The 16,907-nt window shown below is 43.5% G+C and overlaps 1 long non-coding RNA gene across 1 annotated transcript; it reads left to right on the plus strand.

Annotated features, from left to right (window-relative positions):
* Positions 1–230: 230 nt before the first annotated feature.
* Positions 231–15,772, plus strand: LOC116987780. Its single transcript, XR_004415791.1, has 3 exons — positions 231–340; positions 13,290–13,292; positions 15,740–15,772. It is a non-coding gene; the product is annotated as an uncharacterized LOC116987780 (long non-coding RNA).
* Positions 15,773–16,907: the final 1,135 nt, after the last annotated feature.

Here is a 16,907-nt window from a genome sequence, read left to right on the forward strand (position 1 = left end):
TGATTTTATTCTGTGTGTGTATTCAGTGCCTTGCTGATGACAGATTAATTCTGCTTAATTTTTGTAATCATGGCTTATTTGTACCTGCAATTAAATTCCGGAAAAATTTAAAACTAACTTAAAAATGGTCAGTTCTCATTTTGTTTAGATTTAGGTTCATTATTGCCACGTGTACCAAGGTGCAGTGAAAACTTTTGTTTTACTTGCTCTACAACAGAACAAATATGCTTTACATAAATACAATCAAATCAAACTCAAGTACAATAGATAGAGCAAAGGGAAAGATGTAGAGAGCAGAATATATTTCTTAGCATTGTAGCCCATCAGTTCCAGAAACAAAGTCCAATGTCCTCAATGGGGTAGAGGTAAATCGGACAGTACCTTAGCTTATGGAAGGACTGTTCAGAAGCCTGATAATAGAGGGGAAGAAACTGCTCCTGAGTCTGGTGGTGCGTGTGAAAAAGCTACTTACTTAACTACTAAACCAGGTTCGCTTCTTAATAAACAGACACCACACAAACTGTTTGGTAGACCAGATCAAAACTTTACTTAACATCGGCCGATGGAAGGAGGGAGGACTCCAGTCAAGTGACCATTACAGACACTTGACCGTCCTCCGTTCACCTTCTCTGAACAACAGAATTACATTGCATTATATAGTGTTTCTTTGTCACATTAGCACATTCCACAGACATTAGTCATGGTCAGAGGTACAGGAAAAGGCATCACATCAAAGGCCTTTGTTTACATAGTACAAGATAACATTGGCCATTTGGTTTACGACATTTTATCTTTCCACTTCCCTGTTCCTCTCTCGTCCTTCATAAACATTGGCTATTTGGATAATGCCATTTTATCTTCACAGAGATCACCCTAGCTGTTTCGCTGCTTCCTCGCTGTCATTTGGTCCCTCATAAACATAGGCCATTTGGTTTATGGCATCTTACTTCAAAGATGTGACTAGCTGTTTCTCTCTTCCTTTCTCGCCTCCTCCCCCATAACATTGGCCATTTGGTTTATGGCATCTTACTTCAAAGAGATCTCTCTAGCTTCTCCTCTCTGCTTGTCACTTGGGAGACAATGTTATGGTGTTTATTATCCCACACACTGCAACCTGAGGCAAGCCTAATTTGAGACTAAATATAAGATGTAAGCTAGCCCAGAAACCTATTTTAATATCTTCTTATATTTTAACTAAAATTCAGCTTCATCACGTGTTTTCAAGCTTAATTTTGATATGTTACGTATGAGTATTTCTTAAATTAAAAATATGAGGTAGGACTGGCTGCAGAGGATTGGGCGGCACAGTGGCGCAGTGGTAGAGTTGCTTCCTTACAACGCCAGTGCCCGGGGTTTGATCCTGACTACGGGTGCTGCCTACAGGACGGAGTTTTTACGTTTTTCCTGTGACCGTGTGGGTTTTCTCCGGGTGCTCCGGTTTGCTCCCACACTCCAAGACATGCAGGTTTGTAGGTTAATAGGCTTCGGTAAAATGTTAAAGTGTTCCTAGTATATAGGATAGTGCTAGTGTACGGGAAGATCGCTGGTCAGTGTGGACTCAATGGGCCGAAGGGCCAGTTTCTGCGCTTCACCTCTCAAGTCTAAAGTCTAACAACTGCATCTCCCCACCTGCAAGTGAATTCAGCTTGTTCTCCAGCGAGTTTTGTTGTGTTCCAATTCAAAAGTATATAAAGTATTCAAAATTTATCATTGATCTTCATTATTTATATTGGAAATAAAATAAATCTTGGTTAATGGCTTTTGGGAAAGCTTCTTAACAAAGCTTAGTGCAGGCTCTCAGTGAACTCAGACAGTTGCACCTGTTTCAATCTCTGCTGCATTAGATAAGGGAAGAATCAGCTTTCGTTCTGTCTCTCTGCCTCACTAAAATATTTATTATTTCACAAATCTGTATAGCTTCTGATTTTATTTTTTTAGCTTTTAATTCTTATTTTCTACTGCAATATCTCATCTACCTGGTGGAGACTGATTCTTTTCTTCAAAGAAACTCCACTTGCGAACTCTTAGATCAATATTTAAAGAATGCAACGTTAAAATTTTAGTAATGACTAATCAGTTACATACTTGCATTGTAATTTACTCCAAGATTTTATAACTAGTTGACTATGAATTAAAAAAAACTGAAGAAACTTTTGATAAGAGTATAGAACAGTACAGCACATGGATAGGCCCTTCAGCCCACTATGTTTATGCCCAGCATGATACCTAGCTGAACATTATCCCATCAGCCTGCGATGATCCATATCCCTCTATTCCCTGCACATCCATGTGCCTATCTAAAAACCTCTTAAACATCACTATCGTACCTGCCTCCAATGCCACCCCTGGCTGTGCGTTCCAGGCTCCCACCACACTCTGTGTAAAAACTTGCCCAACACATCTCCATAAAACTTTCCCCTCTCACCTTAATTTTTTTAATTATCCATTGCCCTCCCACAAACACTCTGAATTCTTGGAACCATAAGATTAAGGCATAATCCTGGTTGCTGATCCTTCTCCAAAGATTTGCCATCTTGAAAACTGGACACAACAGAAGTCATTTGATTCAGTGTCTCTACCCAGTCACAGTGCTCATAAGAACACACCTGAATACATATTATTCAGGAAACTTGCGATGATACCTGTTGTGTAAATACATTGCATGTGAGTTATTGAGCCATTTGATCTCTAACTATCAATCCAGAAATATATCTGCTCATCAGTGGCACAGCAATTAGTTGCTGCCTCACAGCGCCAGCGACCAGGGTTCGATACTGACTACAGGTGCTGTCTGTATGGAATTTACACGTTCTCCCTGTGACCGCATGGGTTTTCTCCGGGTGCTCTGGTTTCCTCCCACACCTGAAAGACATGCGGGTTGATAGGTTAATTGGATTCAGTAAATTGTCCTATGTGGGTGGCGCGACCGATGTCGCAGCGGCCTCTGCAGTCTGTCTGTCTTTTTTTTTGTTTTTTGTCCCGTTGAGGCTATAGTTTGTAGTGGGCTTTTAAATGTGTATGTGTGGGGTGTGGGGGGCGGGGGGTGGGTGGGGGAAACTTTTAAATCTCTTCCCTGCACGGGGACCCGACCTTTTCCCTGTAGGGTCTCCGTTGTCGTTGGGGCCTAGCACCGTGGAGCGTCCTCCAACCGGAACGACCTGGGGGCTCAGGTCGCGGAGCTGCGGACCTACCATCGTGGAGCTGGCCAGCTTCGGATCGTGGAGAGCTGTGGTGGCGCACGGCTGTGACCCGACTCCGGTAGATGGTGACACCGGGAGCTCGCGGGTCCCCGGTGGGAGACTGCTTTACGGAGCACCAGCAACGGCGACTTCTCCCGCCCGAATTGCGGGGTTGAAGGTGACCTGGGGCGGGGCCTTACATCGCCCGGCGCGGCTTAAACAGCCGCGGGACTTGCTAGCGCCCGCCGGGGGCTTTGACTTTGACATCGGGAGAAGAATGGAGAGCAGGGGAGAGACAAGACTTTGCTTTCCATCACAGTGAGGAGGAGATTCACTGTGATGGATGTTTGTGTGAGTTGTGTTGGTGTGTGTCTTGGTTCTTTTCTTGTATGACTGCAGAAACCAAATTTTGTTTGAACCTCATGTGAGGTTCAAATGACAAATAAATTGTATTGTATTGTATATTATATTGTATTGTGTGTAGGATAGAACTAGTGTACAAGTGTTTGCTAGTCGGCATGGGCCGAAGGGCCTGTTTCTATGCTGTATCTCTAAACTAGACTTGATTAGACTAGACGGAATCACAAGATTCAAATGCCTGCCATGGTTTAGCCATCTGCTTCCCTTATTCTGAAAAATTGTGCCTGACCTAACATCACACTGTTCCACCACCATTACCTCTGCTTAAACTGATATCAGGCTGGGTGCCCTAAAATATCAGGACTTCATGCCTCATCTTGGACTAATTTAGATGCTCTTGGCATATAAATAGCTCAATAATAATAATAACGCTATTACTTGTCCAGCAAAATCAATTATCCAAAATACAACATTTATCCAGCAATAAATGAGATTTAGCCTGAAGAAGGGTCTCGACCCGAAACGTCACCCATTCCTTCTCTCCAGAAATGCTGCCTGTCCTGCAGAGTTACACCAGCTTTCTGTGTCTATCTTTGGTTTAAATCAGCATATGCAGTTCCTTCCTACACAATTAGATTTTAACGCTGGTTAAATACCAAGTAGACAATAGAGGCACTTCATTAGTTGACTTAGTTGAACATGTCCTAAAATAATAGCCCAGAATTTCTGTAAGCAATGAAGCCAGAGTACTTTTCATTGATCTTAAAGAAAGCTGCCCCTTGAGAACAAAGGCACTTTGTGGCAGGGACATTCCCATCTCTGATATTGTTTATTATCCGTGGCCAGTTCTGTACATGCAAGAGACTGCAGACGCTGCAACCATGAGCAAACCACAAAGTAGTGGAGGAACTCAGCGGGTCAGGCAGCATCTGCGGAGGGAATGGACAGATGACGTCTTGGGTCAGGACCCTTCTTCCTGAGCCAAAATGTTGCCTGAACACTCCCTCCCCAGGTACTGCCTGACCCATTGAGTTCCTCCAGCTCTTAGTGTAGTTTAGTTGAATGATGCAGCCTTTGGCCCACCGAGTCCGCACCGACCAGCAATCACCCATACACTAGTTCTATGTTATCCCAGTTTCGCATCCTACATACTAGGAGCAATTTACAGAAGCCAATTAACCTACAAAGCTGCACGTCTTTGGAATTTGGGAGGAAACTGAAACACCCATGTGGTCAAAGGGAGAGCAAACATCTCCATACAGATAGCACCTATGGGACTGAACCCAGTATCTGGCGCTGTAAGATAGCAACTCTACCACTGCTACACTTTGTGTAAGATTTTTGAGGTCTTTTTGAGAAGCAACAACTTATGAGGACGTGAAGATGAAGAGTAAGAATAAATTACATTTTCAATAATTTGTGTCACTTAGTTAATTATTCAAGGGTTTTGGATGATTTTTGCGTTTAATTTTAAAATATGTTTTATACTATTTACTTATTTTTATAGTTAACAAATTATACTGAACATCAATTTTGGGATCATTTTGTCTGCCCACTTTCCAAGCTGTCTACTGGACCTAGATTGTTACAGTCCGGCAACATGCCCTCCAAATTAGTGAGATTAGTGGGCAAAATTACACCACCTGGTATTGGGGGTAGGATATTAAGAGAAGAAATCGCATTAATATCAAAAATACAGTACATATACTTCTACAAATTATTTTTGCAGCTTGCAGGAGACTTTGAATTCCATTAGCACTGATGTTTATGGAGTCATTAGAAGCATTTGTGTCCAACCTTCAGACAACATATCCTGTTGCCCCAATTCTGCATAAGGCAAAACACAAAGTGCTGGAATAACTCAAGGTGTCAGGCAGCATCTGTGAAAGACATGGACAGGTGATGTTTCAGATTGGGACCCAATTTCAGTCTGAAAAACGGTCTCAACTCAAAATGTTGTGTGTCCATTCCTTCCACCAAGACAACCTAACCTATTACGTTACTCCAGCTCTTTGTGTTTTACTTAAGATTCCAGCATCTGCAGTTCTTTGTGGCAATTCTGCATCCCTCCTTCATGTAAATACAAATTATTGGCGTGGCACTGTGGGGTGGAGTGGTAGAGTTGCTGCCTTGCAGCGCCAGAGACCCGGGTTCGATCCTATAGGTGCTGTCTGTACGGAGTTTGTACATTCTCACTGTGGGGATTCCCCGGCTCTTCCTCCCACACTCAAAAGACATCCAGGTTTGCAGGTTATTTGGCTTTGGTAAAAATTGTAAATTGTCCTTAGAGTGTGGGATACTACTAGTGTGTGGATCGCTGGTTGGCACAGACTCAGTGGGCCAAAGGACATGTTTCTACACTGTAATTCTAAATTCTAAATCTATGCTACTATGATAAAATTAAGTGATGTCTTTTTAAATCATTATGAACAATCCATGAGCATAACTGCTAGAGTTTTATTGGACAGTTTATGATTAGATGTAGTACTTATAAAGTTAGCAAAAAAAAATCGAGATCATTTCTTCATATTAATATTCTCCACTTGGTGGCACTGTTGCATTAGCACTGCTCAAAGCAAAGTTCATAATGTTAAACAATAAATATGCTACAAGCATTTAAAGAAAAGATAACCCCAACAACACCACAACATCAAAGACAGGCAAATATTTGACAAATATCAAAACTGCTAATAAGTTCAATATCCAATGTTTTTAATGTATTCAATTTTTGGGTTATTGGTGCCTGTAACAGTAATAATGTTCATGTCCATTTGTCCTTTGTAAAGGAGGCAGGAGAACCTGCAGATGCTAGAACACAAAGGAGGGTTCCGACCTGAAACATCATCTGTCCATTCCCTCCACAAATGCTGACTGACCTACTGAGTTCCTCAAGCACTTTGTGTTTTATCCTTTGGAGGGGTGAGCCTTCTTGAGCCACTGCAGTCCTTCTGGTGAAGGTAATCGCACAACACTGTTGAGCGATTACCTCCAGGATTCAGACTGCAGTGATAACAGAATGGTGATGTAAGTAAACCCTTTTACACACCTCTTTATAGCAGACGTTTATATCTGACGGACCGACTGAACTTCACCGCCAGGCAACTGGGAGCTGAGCATTGTGCATCGATGAACATTACTATTTCTGAATGTTTGGTGGATGGCAGAGGTTACTGAAGATGGGCAGGCACCCACCACTCGCTGTGTAACAAACTTGCCCACACCCTCAGGTCAGTGGCATTGACAGTTCTGACTGTTAATCTTATCTATGCCTCTCATTATTTTATGTACCTGCCTCAGCGACTTCCTCTGGCAACTCGTGCCATATTCAGCCATGATAACAATGAATGGCGGTGCTGGCTCGAAGGGCCGAATGGCCTCCTCCTGCACCTATTATCTATATCTATATCTATATTCCCTCCACCCTCTGTGTGAAACATTTGCCTCTATGGGTAGCACAGTGGTATAGTTGCTGCCTTACAGCACCAGACACATGGGGTTAATCCTGACTATGGGTGCTGCCTGTATGGAGTTTGTACGTTCTCCCTGTGACCACGTGGGTTTTCTCTGTGTGTTCTTCTTTCCTCCCATAGTCCAAAGACGTACAGGTTTGTAGATTAATTGGCTTCGGTTAAACAATTCTAAATTGTCCCTCGTGTGTAGGATATTACTGGTGTACGGGGATCGTTGGTCAGTGAGAACGGTGGGCCAAAGGACATGTTTCCACGTTGTACCTCCAAAGTCTAAAGTCTAAGGGTTCCCAATATCCTACAGCATCTGAGAATATAGAAACAAGAAACTGCAGATGCTGTTTTACAAAAGAAGACACAAAGTCCTGGAGTAACTCAATGAGCCAGGCAGCACCCTTGGGGAACATGGAGAGTAATGTTTCAGGTTAGGACCTTTCTTCAAACTGATTGTAGATAGGGTGGGGGTGAAGAAAGTTGGAAGACAGGAGGGCAGAAAAAGTTGGTTGATACAGATGAAGGGGGTTTTGATATGGAAATGGTGGGCAACGATCAGAGCTAAAAAGAGAATGTGGGAGTTAAAAAGAGTTGTGAATAGTACAGTTAGAGGAAGGAAGGTGGGTGAAAGGGGAGGGGGAGAAGAGAAATAGGTGGGAGAGTCTAGGACCAGAGGGCACAGCCTCAGAATAAAAGAACATATCATTAAAATGAAGATGGGGGGGGGGGGGGGGGGGGGGAGTGTCTTCGGCCAGAGGGGGGTGAATCTGTGGAATTCAATGCCACAGACGGCTGTAGAGGCCGTCAATGGATATTTTTAAAGAAGAGATTGACAGGTTCTTGATTAGTAAGGGCATCACAGGTTACAGGGAGAAGGCAGGAGAATGAGGTTGAGAGGGAAAAATAGATCAGCTATGATTGAACGGTGACGAAAACTCGATGATCCGAATGGCCTAATTGTGCTCCATATGTCAGTGATCCTATGAGTCTAGGTTGCCATGTGTTCAATAGTTTACAATACCACACAAGGGGGACTCAAGCAGGGACCTGTGATTTATGTATGCTCTGTGCCGAATGCCTGTTTAAACTCGTGGTCCAGAGATGCTAAAAGACATGTGGTATATGCTGAGAATGCATCCTTCTTTGTGCAATACAATTTGTAGCCCTTGTATTTTTTTTCTTTGTAGTTACAATGGGGACATCAATCTTGCCTGGTTCAATGACACAAAGTGCTGGAGTAACTCAGCATCTCTGGAGAAAAAGGATGGGTGATGTTTCGGGTCGGGTCGGGTCGGTCGGGTCGGGTCGGGTCGGGACCCTTCTTCAGACTTCTGATTGATCCAGTCTGAAAAAGGATTCTGACCCGAAATGTCACCTATCCTTTTTCTCCAGAGATGCTTCCTGACCCATTGAGTTACTACAACACTTTGTGTCTATCTTTGGTATAAACCAGCAGCTGCGGTTCCGTGTTTCTACAATGTTGTTTGGTTACTCTTTTGGTTGCTGATGTGCAGAGATTTTCATTGTAACTTAATTCAGACATCAGAAATTTTCAACAAATAGTTTTTTCCCCCCTAATTTATTCTGACCAAAAGCTGTTTATCATCATTCAAGTGCCATTGTTTCCATTTATGATAATTGGCTGCTTCCACACTTCAAAGGGTCTTTGTTCTTGTTGATAGGACTAAACATGAATCACTTACTGAATTTTAACATTACAGGTTTGAGTGAATATTTAATGTAATAAAAGAACAGTTTTATTTTGGACAGTTTTTAAGTATATTTTGAGAAGTACCTGGTTTCTGGTACAATGGACTAGCTGTGATGGGGCATGTTAGACGGCATGGACCAATTGGGCTGAAGGGCCTGTTTCCATGCTGTATGAGTATATGGTTGTTTTAATAACCAACAAGACTGAGTGGGACCAGTTGGGTCCCATGTTCACATGGGAGGGCTGGTCCCCCAACGCAATATTCCTCTTCTCCCCCAATTCCAATATTGGTGGCCAGTGGGGGGCTTTCTGGAGCACTAGTATGGGTGTTGTTGGCCAAAGGGACTGGTTTCCAGAGGGCTAGTATGGACATTGTTGGCTGAATGGATTCTTGGGCTGGCAGCTCAGTCACTCAGGCCTGGTGGGCTGGCAGCTCAGTCACTCAGGCCTGTTGGGCTGGCAGCTCAGTCACTCGGGCCTGGCGGGCTGGCAGCTCAGTCACTCAGGCCTGGTGGGCTGGCAGCTCAGTTACTCTGCTCACTCACGGCTGGTGGGCTGGCAGCTCAGTTACTCTGCTCACTCACGGCTGGTGGGCTGGCAGGTGACTCACTCACGGCTGGTGGGCTGGCAGTTGACTCACTCACGGCGGTGGGCTGGCAGTTGACTCACGATTGGTGGGCTGGCAGTTGACTCACTCACGTCTGGTGGGCTCACACACATACACACCCTCCATCACACACACACCCTCCATCACACACACACACACAGCCACAAACACTCCATCTCACACACACATGCACACACACACACACACGCACACACACACACACTCCATCTCTCACACACACACACCCTCATTCTCACACACCCTCCATCTCACACACCCAGCCACCATCTCACACACACACCATTCACATTCACACCATCCATCACACACAACATATAATAATAATAATAAATTTTATATTTAATGGGCGCCTTTCATACAAAATCTCAAGGACACCTTACATAGTAAAACATATAATCAGAATAAAATAAGTAATAAAGACATCACAGAGACACAAATTAAAAACAGAATTCATTCCAAAAACAGAAAATCAAAAACACAGTGTGAAGAGAGAGCAGCGGCAACCAATTCGTGCCAGCGTCCACTCTCTCTTCACGGCAGCCATCTTGGACACAGACTTACAGGATTACATTAGACAAAAAAAATCATCCCCCCACAATGGATACCACTGTGGAGGAAGGCACAATGTCCAGTCCCCATCCCCAGTTCACCCCAAAGTCAGGCCTATTGAGGCCACCGCAATTGTCTCTACGGAGGCCCGATGTTCCTGGCCGTTCTCACCGGGTGGTCTTGCCCCGGCGTCGGGAGAGTCCTCTCGGCGGCTGGGCCACCTGGAACGGCCGCTTCCTAGCTTGAGACCGCGGCTTCCGGAGCCGACAAGGACGCACCGAGTTGGAGCTCCTAGGCTCCCGATGTTAAAGCCGGCGCCGCCCTCTCCGCTCCGCAGACCCGCAGCCCGGGGATGTTGCTCTCGCCGGTCCAGCTCACCAGAGCTCCAGCGCGTCGCTCCAGCGCGGCGACCCAGGCAAGGCATCGCCCGCTCCACTCCGCTCCGCGATAGCGCTCCAACACTGTGCCGCCACCGAGGCCAAGCTGCTGGGCGGTGCCCGCCAGGAAACGGCGCTCCAAGCCCGCTGGTAGGCCACGAGGACGGGTCAGCGGGCAGCCCGGAGAAAAAGCTGCCACACCGACCAGGTAGGGACCTAGAAATAAAGTTGAGACCTACCCCCCACATTAAAAAGTCCATATCCCCTACAAACGAAAAACAGGACTCACTAAAAACTATAAAAAAAACGAATTAAAACGGACGGCTGCTGGCTAGCAGCCGTTCACCAAGATGGCTCCTCCTCCTCCTCCAATATAGATGACAGTAAATCTCTTGAATCCACTCACGCGGTTGAGTGGGACTTCAGGAATGAGCGCAACATTCAGTTCAAGCAGCACAGTGCAGATCAACCCTTCGATTCAGTTCAAGCAGCACAGTGCGGACCAACCCTTCGATTCAGTTCAAGCAGCACAGTGCAGACCAACCATTCACTTCATGCACAGTGCAGACTCACAGTTCAGGACTCAACTTTCACTCACGGTCTTCTGGCGTGACTGACTCACGTCCAGTCTCCGGGCTTTATCCTCCTGCTCCCCCCCCCCCCCCCCCGGAAGGGGCATTACCTTCATCATGGTGACTGACAGGCGAGAAGACCAATCTGCTGATCTCACGATTTTTTAAACATTCATAACATTTGTATTATATCACCGATTCGAAAAAACCTTGGGGCGGTTGGAGGAGAGGAGGACGGTGAGTAAGATGGCGAAAAAATCATGGCGATATAGGGTAGCGTTTTTTCCAAAATGTATTTACAACGTAGACAGGAAGTGGTCAAGTTGTGACTTTTAGTAATAGTATAGATAGATATAGTTTCTGAAATTCCTTTTGTTCTTTTTGGTGATAATTAAGTTTCACTTGAAATCAATTAAAAGAGGCAATCAACTTTTTGTTGTTAAGTTGTACAACACACTGCATCTCTAAATTTTGGACTTGGTAGGCCGAAGGGCCTGTTTCCACGCTATATCTTTAAACTAAACTTCCAGAGAATTGCAATGGATGAACTTAACAGCTAAAGAGAGTGTTATTAATTCACAAGGATTGAAAAGATGAATATAATTATGCATAATGGGATTTAATTACTTATAATCACAAATTTATCTCTGCTCCATGTTGTTAAATCTCTAATAATTATCTTAATTCATTTCTTTATCACATCATTTGTATTCAGGACTTCTTAAATAAAGTGGTTACGTTGGCATTTTAATTTTGCAGGATGAATGAAAATATGCCTTCACACATGGGAAAAAAATTTGAGTTTAGTCTTCGCTTGATATTTTTTGTTTCAAATTCCAAATTCATGACCTTCACCATCCAGAACATTAGGTGCAAAAGAACATCATCAAATTTGCCTCCAAGTTATACGCCATCTCAACTCAGACTCTGGTTGATTAATTGATTGAATTGATTGAAAGATATAGCATGGAAACAGGCCCTTCGGCCCACCAATTCCATGCCGACCGCCCGTTCACATGAGTTCTATGTTATCCCAATTTTTGCATCCATTCCCTACATAGTAAGGACAAATTTACAGATCATACCATACATGAATATCGTCAACTAATGCACAAGTACAACATCTAGAGCAAAACGAAAAATACTAGAATGCAGATATAGTTGTAAAGCTTGTGGCATAAAAGTTACAGAGAAAAATTCCAACGTCCGCAATGAGGTGGGTCGGCAATAAAAGGTACAAAGTGCTGGAGGAACTCAGGCAGCATCTCTGAAGAACACGGATAGGTGATGATAACTCATTAAACTGTGCAACCTATTCCAGGAAACTAAGCCAGAACACAATGTATTATATATGCAAACTCTTAGCAACTATAGTTTGCAGATGTAGTGCATACACAAATGTAATTATAATGAATATGAAATATGAACCTTAGTCAAGTGCAGTAAACTATCAGGATAGCTCATCTACACAAGCAGGGGAAGCAATTCTCACTGGGAGATTATTGGTCTGGGGATTGATGGCTGTTCCAGTGTGGTTGTCATATTTGTTATGTTTAGATAATTCTTGACGATATTCCGAGATGGAGTTCCAAATGGAAACAGCGTCTTCTATTTTCCAAGGCTGTAGGGAGGCAGCTTAAACTCTAGGACAGCACAGTGGTGCAGCAGTAGAGTTGCTGCCTTACTACACCAGAGACCCGAGCTTGATCCTGACTATGGGTGCTGACTATATGGCGTTTGTACGTTCTCCCTGTGAACACTTATGTTTTCCGGGTGCTCCGGTTTCCTCCCACACTCCAAAGACCTACAGGTTTGTGGGTTGATTGGCATCTGTATATTGTAAATTGTAAATTGTCTCTAATGTGTAGGATAGTGCTGGTGTGATCGCTGGTCGGTGCTGACTCAGTGGGCCCGCTTCCATGCTGTATCTTTAAAGTCTAAAGTAAAGTCTAAACTGCCTGAATCGTGACTTCCATTGTCCATGGTATGTGGCTAAGGTTACATCTCCAGACTCCTGTCAGCTTGGGAGGATGAAAAACAGTACTAGTTAAAGGAAAAATAAATGTTTGCCTGGAAAGATTGAACTGCAATCAGGCAAGCGTACAGAAATAAAATTTGATATACTCATAGAAATCACAGTTGCTAAGCGATCTGTTTCAAGAGTAAGTAATTTAAATGAGGGATTGGCGTGATCCATTGTGCACAATGTAAATGGAATGGTTCAGTATTTTTTTAAATTGAAAGAATTTTAATGGTTATTATAAATCCAGGTGACCTCTTTTTACCTTATCACCAGGTGCACTTTTTCACTCTTTGCTGTATCATGAGATCCCTTTATTTATAAGTATACAGAACAATGTACATATTGAGACTGCCTTGTGCTAATATCTCACTCCGCAAAACACAAAATCTAATTTTAGTATTTTAAATATCAATTTTAAATATTCACAAGGGAGTCAATCAGATTACGCATGTGCTGCACAAACAGATGCGAAATGATAAGAAAATACTTCCTCTGTCCCTTCTCCCCCATTCCCTTCCACTCATATCCCTCCTTCCGACTTTACATTTCACCCCTCCTCTTCTCTCCTTATCTCTCACGCTTTTGGCTTATTTTCACCTCTAGCCTTTGCCACTCACTCCACCCAGTCCCTTCACCTGTATCCACCTATCACTATCACCTATCACCTATCACGTGGGGTGGCATTGTGGTACACCGGTAGAATTGCTGCCTTACAGCGCCAGAGGCCCGGGTTCGATCCTGACTACGGGCGCTGTCTGGACGGAGTTTGTACGTTCTCCCTGTGACATCGTGGGTTTTCTCCGGGTGCTCCAGTTTCCTCCCGCATCCCAAAGACCAGCAGGTTTGTAGGTTAATTGGCTTCTGTAAATTGACCCTAGTGTGTAGAATAGAACTAATGTACTGGTGATCAATAGACAGTGCAGACATGGTGGGCCGAAGGGCCTGTTTCCACGCTGTACCTTTAAAATTAAACTAATATTTCCTGGAGAAAGCCAAAAATTGTAGGGCGGCACACAAGGAAGACACACATGAGGTGAATTTAGGGGTCTTAGGAAATTCCCCCCTAGCTTTTGGAGACAATTATGCAAACTTCGAGGAATAGTGTAGGAAGCAACTGCAGAACTGTACCCTTCCATATCTCAAGTTTCCCTCTCCCCTAACTCCCAGTCTGAAGAATAGTCTCTTTTATCGTCACCAATTCCTTCTCTCCAGAGATGCTGCCTGTCCCGCTGAGTTACTCCAGCATATTATTTCTATTTTCAAGGAATGGTAACTGAGTAATTACAGCTTCCTCTCACCCAGTTCCTATAACATGATTTGTTTAACTCAGGAAATGGCCGAATCAGTTTACAATGCCTTTATGACAATCCCTTCCAGGAACTGTTGACTCGCAATGAAAACAATTGCTTTCTGGTATCGAAAGCAATAATGAAAGTCCACTTTATATTGATATTCCCGAGTTCTCCCATCCTTATCTTGCTTTTTGTGCCACATCATTTTAAATCACAGCAGTTGCCTAAAAAAGTATCACTTCCCTGAAAGAATTTTATTCTGTCTTATCGAGTCTGGTCTTGATTGGCTTGGGCGGAACGAGTCTTTGATTATGCTGGCTTTTCCGAAGTAGCATGAAGTGTAGATGGAGTCAAAGGTTGATATTTTATCAATAAAACACAGCAAGTTACAGTGTAAATCAGCGGACCAAGCACCAACTCTGGAGAATTTCGATAAGTGATATTTCGGGTCAATTCTATGTGACCACAGTTATATTTTGTTAGCATTAGATGTCCAGATTATTTTAGCCTTGTGATTTTGAATATGAGCCTTCAGTGTTTAGTCTTTGAAATGTGGATAAATGAACATGCTTAGATAAGGGACAGATTCATAATATACAATTAATGATTCCAGTCATTTGTAATACTGTATGTATAAGTGTGTGCACTGATGGACCACATCGAAAATATCTCATTAATGGATAGTGCTGCAGATACTATTGCAGAACTATGACCAGTTTGGGGCTTGGAGCTGAACAATAGTTTATTAGTCTGTGTATTGTTGCCAACTAACTAACACCTAAGGGCAGCACAGTGTCACAGCAGAAGAGTTGCTACCTTACAGTGCCAGCGACCTGGGTTTGATTCTGACTACGGGTGCTGTCTGTACAGAGTTTGTACGTTTTCCCTGTGACCATGTGGGTTTTTCTCTGGGTGCTCTGGTTTCCTCCCACATTCCAAAGACCTACAGGTTTGTAGGTAAATTGGCTTCTGTAAAATTGTCCCTAATGTGTAGGATAGACCGAGTGTGCGGGGATCACTGGTTGGCGCAGACTCGGGGGGCCGAAGGGCCTGTTTCTACACTGCATCACTAAAGTCCAGTCTAAAGTCACCTACAGGTGTAGCACCAACAGGAGAAATCCAAGCTGTGCAGGTGATAGGGACAATAGGTGCATCTACCAGGAACCATTCGTTACTGTTTCGGCTATTTACTTTTCATTTTTCTTATCTTTCCATCTTGACACGTTTCCATATTCCGGTAGAGACTTTTATGAAGCAAAAGCTGGTTGTAAACATTCTCTTATATATAGAATAGCAAAGTCCAGATTTAAGAAACCGAATCACATAGCAACCAATCTAGCAGTTAAAAACAAATCACGCAAATAGAAGATAGATTGCTAAAATGATGGTCCTCGTTTGCTTAGAGATAAAATAATTTTATTAGTTGAAACTTTAAGAGGATGTTATTCGCTGCAATTAAGAACACAGCATGTGGAAATAAATGAAACTGTGTTTGCAAGATATCTGAAATAAATACATGTATTGGAAGCACTTAGGTGATAGAGCTGCTGCCGCATAGCACCAGATACCTGGGTTCGATCATGACAGATAGAAACATAGAAAATAGGTGCAGGAGGAGGCCATTCGGCCCTTCGAGCCAGCACCGCCATTCATTGTGATCATGGCTGATCGTCCCCTATCAGTAACCCGTGCCTGCCTTCTCCCCATATCCCTTGACTCCACTAGCCCCTAGAACTCTATCTAACTCTCTCTTAAATCCATCCAGTGATTTGGCCTCCACTGCCCTCTGTGACAGGGAATTCCATAAATTCACAACTCTCTGGGTGAAAAAGTTTTTTCTCACCTCAGTCTTAAATGACCGCCCCTTTATTCTAAGACTGTGGCCCCTGGTTCTGGACTCGCCCAACATTGGGAACATTTTTCCTGCATCTAGCTTGTCCAGTCCTTTTATAATTTTATATGTTTCTATAAGATCCCCCCTCATCCTTCTAAACTCCAGTGAATACAAGCCTAGTCTTTTCAATCTTTCCTCATATGACAGTCCCGCCATCCCAGGGATCAATCTCGTGAACCTACGCTGCACTGCCTCAATCACAAGGATGTCCTTCCTCAAATTAGGAGACCCAAACTGTACACAATACTCCAGATGTGGTCTCACCAGAGCCTTATACAACTGGCCTTGGGTATTGTGTGGGTTTCCTCTGGATGCTCCAGTTTCCTCCCACTTCCCAAAGACGTGCGGGTTTGTAGGCTAATTAGCCTCTGTAAAATTGGATAATATAGAACTAGTATGAATGAGTGATCAATGGTCGGCGTGGACTCGGTGTGCCAAAGGGATTGTTTCCATGTTGCATCTTTCATTCGATCAATCAAAAAAGGTGCCGGTACTCATATAACAGTTTATGCAATAGTATTGGCTGCTCTTCATCCATCTAGTTTTTATTTTTTTAGAGGAACAGTCATAAAAAAGGCACTGGGTTAAACAAAGATGTTAACTGTGTTGTTCTATAAAGTGGCACTGGAGTAGCATTCGCAATGCCTACTGTTTGATTACAAACATTCATCATAAGTTAGAGATACAAAGAACTACAGATGCTGTTTACCAAAAAAGATACATCGTGCTGGAGTAATCCAGTGGGTCAGGCAGCATCACTGGATAACGTTCCTCTCGTCGGGACCATTCTTCGGTCCTGAAACATCACCTATCCTTGTTCTCCAGAGATGCTGCCTGACCCGGCGAGTTACTCCAGCACTT

Source organism: Amblyraja radiata, chromosome 26, assembly GCF_010909765.2.
Source record: "Amblyraja radiata isolate CabotCenter1 chromosome 26, sAmbRad1.1.pri, whole genome shotgun sequence".
NCBI lineage: Eukaryota > Metazoa > Chordata > Chondrichthyes > Rajiformes > Rajidae > Amblyraja > Amblyraja radiata.